Below are 10,109 nucleotides of genomic sequence, written 5' to 3'. Positions count from 1 at the left end.
CGTTACTTAGATTTGTGTTTCCAGGAAGAACGAGTGGTGGGGGAAAACCGTGCACTGTCCTTTCTTTTTCTCTTCGACCAAATTGAAAATGGATCATGGTAATATTACACTCTGAACTTCGTGTTTTCCACGAAGGACAAAGAGTGTAGTCTTCCCATGTCTCTTGTTACACCAGCGCTCGACAAGCATAAGCGGGTCTTGTTTTGGCGTGTGTGTGTGTGTGTGTGTGTGTGTGTGTGTGTGTGTGTGTGTGTGTGTGTGTGTGTGTGTGTGTGTGTGTGTGTGTGTGTGTGTGTGTGTGTGTGTGTGTGTGTGTGTGTGTGTGAAGATAATAACTGTTATCAATTTTTAAGAAAATCTGGTGGAGAGGTTAAAGAACAGCTGGGGTTAATCAGCTGTATTTTTGAACAATAGTTCAAAGACCAAGGTCACAGGACTAGGTTAGAGTTAGACCCAGCAAAGGAAATTCAACGGTTTCTATTCTATTTAGACCAGACTAGGCGGAAGGGTTGCGGTTAATACATGAACGAAGGGGGTATATTATGAGAATAATCAGTAAAAGATCAAGGCAAAATTTCGACTCATGTGTTTGTGTGTGACAAAATAATTAAACAGTTTTACTTTGATTTGAATCAAACTTAGAAGAAAGGTTGAAGATCAGCCATGGGGTAGTTTACTGTCAGTGAGATCAAATGTCAAAGGTCAAGGTCACATAATAAGGTCAGCTTAAATAGTTTTTACCCAATTTACACCAGGGTAAGGCAAGAGCAAAGAGTAATCAGTTCTGAAAAAATCAGTCACAGATCAAGGTCACCGAGAAAAGTGAAAATCAAGTCCAGAGGCCAACGTCAATTCAAATAGTTTTAATCTTATTTGAACCAGACATGGGGGAAGAATTAAGGGTTAAGGAAAAATGAAATAATCCGATGATGGGGACAATCCGTCGAAGGTCATGGTCTATGGTAAAGCCAAGTGTTTGGCCTTTAGACCAATCAGTGGGGGCCAGTGGTGCACTCTGATCTCTCACTCACTCACACCCACTCACACTCTTTTCTCACTCGCTCACTCACGCTCCCTTCTCAATTTCTCATTCACTCTCCCTTCTCACTCGATCGCTCACTCCCCCGTCTCATCCACTCTCTCTCTCTCTCTCTCTCTCTCTCTCTCTCTCTCTCTCTCTCTCTTTCAACGCGTGTTCGTTACGACCCTCAAGGGATGAGGAGTGTGCTAATGAGTATGCAGGAGCAGTCTCAAACTAGCTTGAGGTGCCCAGTGCTGTTGAAGATCTTGTCGAACAATAGGATAGTCATATTACTCTGGCAGCATGCTGGTGGATGCTGTGGAGTGACCGAGATGCAAGCAGAGGATTTGTCTCACCAAGGACGCTGGCTACAATTGACAAGAGTCGCGCTGCCAGATTTTCTGGGTATCGGGAGTACCACAGACTTCTCTCTCATCAGGCACGAGTTTCGTCTGAGAAGGGGTTAGGAGAGGTATGTCAGAGAAATCGCTGGGGAGGAAGAGGGCTGAGATCATGTAAATGACCCTCTACCTGCTTATCAAACCCGGAGGAAGCTCCAGTTCTGCCCCACGGTTCAGGTTAACTCTATTTGGACAACATATGGACAGCTCATGCGGTAAGTACAGAGTTCAATGGGCTAAGTACTTGGAGCACTGAATGACAACTTTGGTGAGCTCCCATTGGCTGGTGTACAACGACTAGATAGTATTCTACCAGTCGGTGATGCCCTGCCTTCTCTCGATGAAGTTATGAAGGCAATGGCAAGACTGAAAGTGGTAGAGCATTTGGTACTTTATGGCATCCCTAAGGAACTGATCAAAGCTGAAGATGAAACTATGATCCGGGAATTACTTGTAGTCATAACAGAAATTTAGTGTACAGATATCATTCTGCTTGACTGGACAAGACGACTGATCATTCCTGCCTGGAAAGAGAAAGGAGACCAACGTGACTGCAGTGATTACCGTGGTGTTATGGTGCTCAGTGTGCTGGGCAAGGTTGTTGCTCATGTGTTCTTGAAACGTATCTGGAGCCATTTGGCAGTTTCATGAGACTGAGGGTTCCAGATTCACGACCAAGAAGTCTACAGTTCACTGGATCACAGTAATTTGAGTTCTCGCGCAATGCCGTCATGAGTTTCGGCACAGACTACTTACACCCGATGTCAGTCTCAAGAAGGCATTTGACTCAGCAAAGCAAAATGTCCCAAGAAATTCTACGACTCCATGGGATTCTTTCAGGGTTTTGGCTGATAGGCTAGTATGTCTGTATTTAAACACTGGGAGTTCTGTCAATTGTGGGAAGGAGTGGGGGACATCAGAATTTTTTCCATTCAGTTCTTGTGTAAGACAAAATGTCCTTGCTCCCCCCTCACTTTTCAACATGTGTATGGAGTGGGTGTTGAGTCGAGCTTTAAGTTCGAGTAATTGTGGAGTATCAATTGGCAATTTTAAGGTTACTGATCTTGACTATACTAATGATGCCGCTATCTTTGCTAAGTCGCTGAAACACTACTTAGTGCTTTTGAAACATATACTGAGAACTTGAGGTCACTGTAACTGGGGTCTTCTGGGCCAGACCAAGGTCTGTGCATTTTGTGGCTTGTTGGATGAAGCCATACAGTCTGTTAGGGAATGTAGGGAGGACATAGAAGTCTTGGAAATATTCACTTATCTTAGTAGTTTAATTCAGAACAACGGTATATTAGATTAGATGACATCTTTCATCACACAGATGTAGCCTATGATGTTATGGATTCACTCAGTTTGAGTATCTGGCATTGTAGTTACTAGTATTTGCGTAAAAGGACGAAAATCCGCAGCTTCAGGGCACTGGTGTTCACTATCTTCCTTTATGGCTGTCAGACATGGACACCAGTGTCTTAGAGTGGGGAACTGACTCCTTTCTTACTATGTGCCTTCAACATGACTCAAAACTCATCTCTGGAGCAAGTCAAGTGTACTTGGGGTAGGATGAGTCGTTCCTGGAGGCTTGCAAAAAGGGATCCATATGCATGGAGTCAGAGGATGAATGAGGCTATACACCTAGTGGCGTTCAACCCAAGTGAGAAAGTTGTGTTATGAAGAGATTGTCAAGAAATTGGCATCTACACCACAGGTATGGAACTATCTGAACGAACGAGGGAGTATTTTTGGACTTTTTCTAAAAACGACCGACATCACCGGAAGGCAATTTCCCTAACAGTTTTGGCAAGGTTACAGGTACGACCTGCTGTGACTGGCCAAGTAGCCAAGGAATTAAAAAAAAAAAAAAAAAAAAAAGGTTTTATTTTCTGTTCTTGCTAGACGAAATGCTTTTGGAGTTTTTCAGCTATATTTGTCTCTTCTTTGGGGGGAAAAGTCTCACTACTGCAAGGCAATCATTATAAAAATTTAAAAATGGTATATGTCGCGGTTGAATCAAACAGCTGAGAAGTTGGTATTGCTTCTGAAGCAGGGAAATTTTACAAGCCAAAAGGGGGAAGATTTTTACACACAAAATATCAGCTGATATATAGTATTCTCGCCCGCTTTACTCCCTCGAACAGTTATGTTTGTTATCCGATGAGAGACTAGGAAAAGAGAAGACCGAAATTCCTGTCTCTTGTTCTTCCTGCAAAAGCCAAATTCGAGTAAAGAAAAGTGTTTGGTCCTCATTTTGCTTGCCTGCCTCTGTGTCACTTTCCACCACGATGGTAGCAGCAACAGTTTCTTTACTACAACAACTGCTTTTCGTTTTTTCCCCTTGATACCTCCGGACTTACAAAACTTATTAGCGACTTTTCACCACAAACTGATTAAATATGGCCTTCATTTTAGTCCCTTCCATTGTAGAGGTTGTTCCTAAGCTGACTATAATCGTCTGGTGGTAGCATGAATGGTAGTAATAGCAGCTGTAGCCCCAGGTTCGTCTGAACGTCAATCCTGTGAACTGCAGGTAACTGTTGCCCCTATCTTGCAGTCCACCACCTTCCTTTCGGATGATAGGGAGGGAGCTGAGGGATGTTTGTATAACCGGACAGCTCCATCGCCCAATTTATATCAGTGCGACCTCGTAAAGGCGTCATTCTCCAGCATCGCAGAAAATTGCAGCAGATTATACGTCCTAAGTGAACATAAGCTAGATTTACATGCTTTCTTGCGTCCAAGTTGTGTATGAGTCCATGCTTATGCCTTTATCTTTATTAACACAGCCTTCATACACTTCAGAACTAGACAAGAATGAATAATAGTGTGAAATATTCGACAAAGCCAAATTTATCTGCAGTCACGCGCCCTACTATTGGAATAGATGGCCATAAACGAATTGCCTCCACTTTATTCTGACCTCCACAACTGCACTCCAACGCACACATCTCTCGCTCCTGTACCTTTCTACTCTATCTTTCCATCTTATCCTCAGTTTTCCTCTTACCTCTTATGAAAGCCTGTTTGTACAGAATTCAAGATCTTTTATTACGAAACTTTTTTCCCCCTAACTTGGCATAAAGAAGAGAGTATGCTTTTTTATATGAAGGCAGGCACGAAGAACTGCATGAAAAGATATTGAACTGCACCACCGTCTTTTTCCACATATGAGGTACGTGAAACAAGCTGCAAAAGGACGAAAACCTAGGCCAGTTTAAGGTGAAAGAACTAACTATAAGAGCAATTTAGAATCAAAAGAAGGAGTACCGATACATTGTCATTTTGCTTGTGGATCCAGGGCTAAGTTGCCTATAATCCGTTTGTCTCACTCTCCGTTTCTAGGAAAGTAGGGAGCGTATTCTCTTCGGCTTAGGAGTTGTTTTCCAAGTGGTTTTAGGGATTTGTTAAAACCTCTTCATTTGAAGTTTAATCTGCACATTACACCTCATCCATTTCACTCCCAAGATGTTTAGCACAAGTTATATTTCTACACTCACGTATATTCAGTTTAAGAGAAACTTCTCGAACTTAAGGAATTAAAATGAGGATTCTTTAACCCTCTGAATGATAGACGCCTTTCCTAAGTCGAATGGACTAATCTGGAAGTGAAAGGAATAGGCTAAACTGAATGGGTTAAAGTGAAAGAGTATAGACGGTGTGATCTCTTGACCTCCGCCTCCACCTTACACTACAAGGCATTGGGTGTAGCCGACTGTCTCCACCCCACACTAAGGTCAAGTTGCAATAATGTACCCGTCTCCTGTCTAACTTTCTTCCACTATTTGCCGTAGTTTGTTATAACCTGACGAAGACCTCTAACCTCTTTCACCCTAGTTGATGGCCGAGTGCAGTCAAATGAGGTTTATTTGATTAATAATCAAGAAACTCATTTCCGCCTAATAACTAAGATTAATCGATTTCATGCAACCAAGACTTGGGTATTCAGGTAGTAGAGGTGGCCCAGTTCCCTCAAGTGAAAATAAGCAGTCTGTTTCAGTAAAGGAGACCCATTTTTACGTAATAACTAAGGCTCATCGAGTTTCATGCAAGAATGACATAGTTTTTAAATTGCAGAAGTGACTCAATTCCGTCAGGTGAAAACAAACCTACTATCGGCAGTATATGTAGGTGTAACAGAGTAAACCTGTACTTCCGCCCAACCTACAATCACAGTCAATGGATGACCTTTACGGCAAATAGTGAAAGAAAGTTAGACAGGAGACGGGTACATTATTGCCATGCACCACCACTATAATATGTTACCTCGCTGTACAAAATTTTTATAGTCTGTTTCAGTAACTGCCTGCACTGATGTAAAGTATAGCTCGTACACTGACATATAACACACTAAATACCGTACACTGATATACAACATGCATTACTTCTGTCGGGTTTAATGTACCGTAACCAGTCTCTGGTCACCTAAACTCCCTAATTTAGGGATCGACTCGACCAGCCCAGCGAACCATTTAAGGGCAGGCTGAACACACAGCATGTTCGCAACAGGTGTCTAATACTGTAAGAATATTTCTGCTTTGTCGATCTAGAAAGAATGTGCTCCTTTCTTCTTTATGACATAAACACTGTTGCCATAAAAACCTTTTCAACAGCGTTCCAACGACCATATCCATCAACTAAAGTTACGAAAATGCCCCAAACCATTCAGCATATCATTTATACAGTAGATTACATTACTCAGTGATGGCAAGAGGTAGATAGTTAATATCGTCCCTAGAAGATGTACTACTACGGGTGTGGTGTTGGGCCAAAATTCCTTTGCCTCGACTTAGCGCTCTCAGACAGGAAGCTCAACCACATTAACATAATCATAGTACAGAATAAGACCAACATACGCACATATTATTTCTACATAAATGCTCAAGTGTTTCCTACCTACGTGTTCCCTACGTGTCATGGAGGCGACTAAAAGAATTCAGAGTAATCAGTGACCCACGGTAGGTTACTCTGCAAGAACTACAGCAAATAAAAGAAAAACTAATTCAAAACCAAATGGGATAACAGTTGGCCCCAAGGGACCAGGCAAAAGACTGATATCGACCTTAAATGCAAGAGGCACAAATAATGAAATACAGTAAGAGAGGAAGATTGTGAAGGTGCATGTGTTAATGTCCAAGTGGATATAGGCCTATGTGGGCTGAATGAGACAAAATGAAAGTGCAAATCTGTGAAAGAATGGCAGTATGGATTGGCAGTGTGTTGGATTTTTTTTTTTTTTTTTTTTAATGTGTCCGACTCTGGGCATAGGCTTCACAGCCTGCTATCAAGGCCCAGCAGTCCTCCTACATACCATACACCTCTACATGTCACCACTTCGGCGCTAACACCCACCGTCCATATTGAATACATGCTAGGGCTGTCTCATACAGGACTGGTGTATTGGTATTAGCGGGGGTATTTTTACGACATGTCGGCGGGTCTTCTGGTAGATCAGTAAAGCCTGATTTAATGAAATTCAAATCCTTAAACTGTTCCCTGCCCCAGCCTGGATTCGAACCTGGGTCCGTAAGGACTGCAGGCCACCTCTCTACCGATTGAGCCACCGCTCTGTTGAGACTGCAGAGGACGTTATATGCACTGATGTGTACAAGAGATGGAAGAAAGTAAAAAGGAGTTTGGATCAGTCAGTTGAAGCAAAGTTTGCAGGAGTAAGACTGAAAGTGAGAATGACAAAGAGAGCAACTGTTGCCGCATTTGCTCCGAAAGAGGATCAAGAGGCAAGAATGGAAACAGAGTTTTGAGAGAATGTTGACGCATGTTTGGAGGAGCTTGACAGCAGAGAGTGTTTCTGATGGGAGATATGAATGGCATAGTGAAAAGCAAGGTCAGATGGGATGGTTGGCCAGTGGAGGGCAATGGCTAAAGTGAATGACAATGATAGTTCATTAATAGACATACGTGTAAGGAAAGGCATAATCATAGCCTGTTCTTTCCTGTGCAGAATAATCCACATGTATATCTGATAGGTCGTAAAAAGAAGGGAAGGCGAGCTGGCTGAGCATAAGGTACAGATAGGTAGTGTACTGGTTAACTGTATGTGTGAGAATGACCGTAAGAGATCAGTTTTTGACACTACGTTGTTCTGGGGGATGGGCAGCTTGTGTGACCATTATGTGATTGGAACAACGGTAACGGAGCAAAAGCCATGGACGGACCGAAGCAGAGGATGACAGAAGGAAAATGTTGAAAGAAAAGAGAAAAAAGAAAGCAGCAAAGCTGCAGGGCGAGGGGAAAAAATGAAGAAAAGTGATGTGGATGGTGAAAGATAACTCTGCACAGATAGAATACATTGGAGTGTGTAAGATGTTTACAGCAGAAAGTTGTGCGGCATGCGAGGTGACCCAATGGGCTTGGAGAAGATGTTAGGGGTTAACGGAAGTGCATGCTAGAATGAGGGAGGAGCTGCGGAAGGGAGAAAGGCATCACAATGAGCGGAGGGGGAAAAAAGATTAGAGACAATTGGGGTCTTGAGGAGGTGAGAAGCTAAGAGAGGTGAAGAGAAATTAGAAAAGAAAAAAAAAAACGGATGAGGATTTTTGGAAGAGGCCTGAGGACAAAGCGAAGGGAGTATCAGAAGCTGTTTTGAAATGACATCAAGAAGTAGAAAGTGTGTGAGAAAGAAGGTAGTAAAGGGTGAGAGACAGGTATGGCAGAATAAAGAAGAGACAGTAAACGGATGGAGAGGCCATTTTAATAAGCTGTTGAACGCTGGTAACGAAAGTATTATTAGTGAAAGAAGTTGGGGAATGGCTAAGAGAAGAAGAGGGGTGAGCAGGGAGGAAAGCATCAATAAGATGTAAGTTATTGAAGAAAGTAAAAATGGGGAATCACTCGGAATCGATGATGTGTGTGACGAAATGTTGAAGTATAGGGGAAAGATGTTGACTGACTTTAAGGAAAACGTACAGATTGGCCTGGGAGTATGGTGCTATTGAAAATCAGGTATAATAGTTTCCTTATATAAACGAGAAGGGAAAAGAGAAGAGTGTGGCAGTTATAGGGTTATTTTGATATGTATTGTATGGTAAGCTACTTGTCGACAGACAGCGAACGTGAACCATGAGAATGCTAGGAGTTGAACAAGGGGGTTTAGGGGGAGAGGGGGTGTACAGATCAGATTCTCTTTCTACGTTGAATCACATACTTAGATCAAATAAAACATACGAAAACAAGAAGCGGTGCCAAGGCACAGCAAACCCGTCCCCTGCAGTCATTTTAGTGCTGATATACAAATACAACAGGCTATCTAGTCAATTCACATATCAAATTTGGAGCAGCCTAAATCGGGTGATATGCAGTTGACGATTTTATGCCCATTTGAAATTTTAGTCCCGACCCATCTGACACTGACCCCCTACCGTTAACTGGGGGGTGACCCCCTTGATGTAATGAGGCATGTTATTGGACGCAGATCTGAAAGATGTACTTTTAGGTTTTGGTTTCATGTCGATAATGCGAATTTGGAAGGAGTTATGGCTTAAAAAAGAAAATTACATTTTGGGGGCCTACAGCCTGGACCTTGGGCCCAAATTTAATCAGGTGATCAGAAGGTCATAGCCAATCATCCCTGTAACTGTTGTCAAAATCGCATCAAAACTTTTACGTAAAGTTGTTAACAGACAGACAGACAAACAAACAGATAAACCGAGTGAAAACAATACCCGTCCCCGAGCCCTTCCAGGCGAAGACGGGTGATAAAGAGATACATGAAAGTGGGTTGTGTGAGATGAAGGGGGTGGGGGCAGGGAAACCGAGGATGAGGTAGAGGGACATGATGGTGAATGAGAACGAGGATGGTGTGAAAAAGAAGAGTAGCCTGACAGAGCGACGTGGAGGCGAGTACGAGTAGTTCGTGGCGACTCTCGCCGAGATTAATCAAGCTATAAACTAACAGACAGACAGACAGACAGATTGACTGACAGACATTCATACGGATAGACAGAGAGACAGACATGAGTTTGATCAATTATCTCAGGAAGCAGACTGGAACCAAGTTTCTTTTTTTCTTTTTTTTTTTCCTGTGTACTGACCGACGACTTGAATCATATAATTTGCATGGTATAATACTATGTAGGTCACAGTGCAATCTACCGTTCCCAGACTCCTATCACAGGAAACAGCATAAGCGATAACGGAAGAGGATGAGCATTTCCTGTTGTTCATTTGACATGTATAATTTGGTGCTCCTTTCACTCTTCGTAGTTTGGGTAAGGGTGATACAGACAGACGAGGAGAAATTCAGTCAGGTGAAGTACAGTAACATACAAGGTGTCCTAAGAAATGTGTGAAGAACTTCAGGACGTTATTTATGAGTTTATCTGGAGTCTAATTCTCATCCGTTACAGAGCTACGATTACTGACAACCTTGGGAGTGAAATATGAAGTAGACCATTTTCACCCAAAAGGTCATCAGTCATTGTATCCCCGCACATGTGAACGAAAGTTATTACAGTATTTATTACCCAAATTAGCCCAAGAATGAACTCTTAAAAGCTGCTCACACACACTTTCTAAAAGAACATACTGTATATGAAAATATGACGATGGGAAAACATCTCTCCTTGCCGCGTCTCATAAAGCACAAGCAACACATTAAGCATTACACCACAGCACGCCCGTGACAGTAGTGTTGTATGAGGTTGAGCTATGGACTGATGCTGAGG

The sequence above is a fragment of the Coenobita brevimanus genome, chromosome 80 (genome assembly GCF_032717465.1).
Source record: "Coenobita brevimanus isolate Jiangsu-jjx chromosome 80, ASM3271746v2, whole genome shotgun sequence".
NCBI classification, from domain to species: domain Eukaryota; kingdom Metazoa; phylum Arthropoda; class Malacostraca; order Decapoda; family Coenobitidae; genus Coenobita; species Coenobita brevimanus.
Note: the sequence above shows the minus strand (reverse complement) of the source record.